This window comes from Propithecus coquereli, unplaced genomic scaffold (genome assembly GCF_000956105.1).
Source record: "Propithecus coquereli isolate 6110/MARCELLA unplaced genomic scaffold, Pcoq_1.0 Scaffold194, whole genome shotgun sequence".
Lineage (NCBI taxonomy): Eukaryota > Metazoa > Chordata > Mammalia > Primates > Indriidae > Propithecus > Propithecus coquereli.
The window spans coordinates 1,806,672-1,807,894 of record NW_012144300.1 but is presented as its reverse complement, the minus strand read 5'-3'; the positions used below and the strand labels follow the sequence as shown (position 1 = coordinate 1,807,894).

General features: G+C 32.5%; 1 protein-coding gene across 1 annotated transcript in view; it reads right to left on the bottom strand.

The window, feature by feature from the left end:
* NUP153 (nucleoporin 153kDa) overlaps positions 1–1,223 on the bottom strand; it is a 98,573-nt gene that overhangs the window by 15,929 nt on the left and 81,421 nt on the right. The gene's annotated exons all lie outside the window — the stretch shown is intronic.

Below are 1,223 nucleotides of genomic sequence, written 5' to 3'. Positions count from 1 at the left end.
TTGAGACAGAGTCTTGTTCTGTTGCCTGAGCTAGAGGAGTATACTTTAATATCTTTAAAAAGTTATGACTGGGAATATTGTGTATAGGTGAATTATGGCTCAGCAATAACCAGTAGTTGCATAATGAGAATACTGACCTAACCACACAGTATCTCTACATTAGGAAGACAGAGGGAAATGGTGCCTGTGTGAAAAAAATCTTAACGTTCCCATTCAGTATTGGGGGGAAAATTCTGATTAAAATGGTTAATATGTATCATAAAACAGAGACATTTTGCTACCTATATTAACTGACAAAGCACCAATATCCAGAATACATAAAGAACTCTTACAAACCCATAAGCAAAAGCCAAGCAACCAAACCAAAAACTGACCAAAAAAATGTTTAAAAGAATTCACAAAAACAAAAGAAAGTAAGAAATCAAATAGAACCCAAATATGAGAACTCTCATACAATGGTGGTAGGATGTGAACTGGCAAAACCCATAAGGAAAAGTTTTTATTATCTTCTAAAGTATAAGATACACAATCCTTTTAATTTGGTAATCCCACTCCAGGGTATATACACTAGAAAAACATGCAAATATGCTCCAAGGTACATCTACAAGAATGTGCAGAGCAGCATTTCTTAATAGCTAAAATTAACTCAAATATCCATCAATAGTAAACAGGTAAGTTGTGGTATATTCGTATAATGATTTACTCTACAGCAATGACAATAAACAAGCTATATGCAATAACATGGATGAACCTTATAAATCTAACAGAGTGAAAGAGGCGAGAATAAAAAGATTGTATACAGTAAGATTCCATTTACAGAGATAAAAATCAGGCAAAATTATATTTTCTAGAGATGCATACATCAATAAACTTTAAATAAAACCAAGAGGGTGATTATCATAAAAGACAAGACAGTGGTCATCATTAGAGTGGAGAAAAAAAAGAGAGGAATGTGATCAAAAGAGAGGGGTTCCCAGGTGGTTGCTACAAGCACTTGCTTCAACATTACACTGTTCATTTATGTTTTATGCGCGTATCTACATTAGGTTATATTTCACAATTAGAAAAATATCAAACAGTGCAATTTTGAGGAAATACAACATTTTAATATAGTATGATTAGTATATTTAAAAAGTCATGGGAATTTTTGTTTATACATTCAAGTGCAAAGGCTAGTAACATTATTAAATAGAAAGTGTTATGAGACAACTCAGGGACTGTCC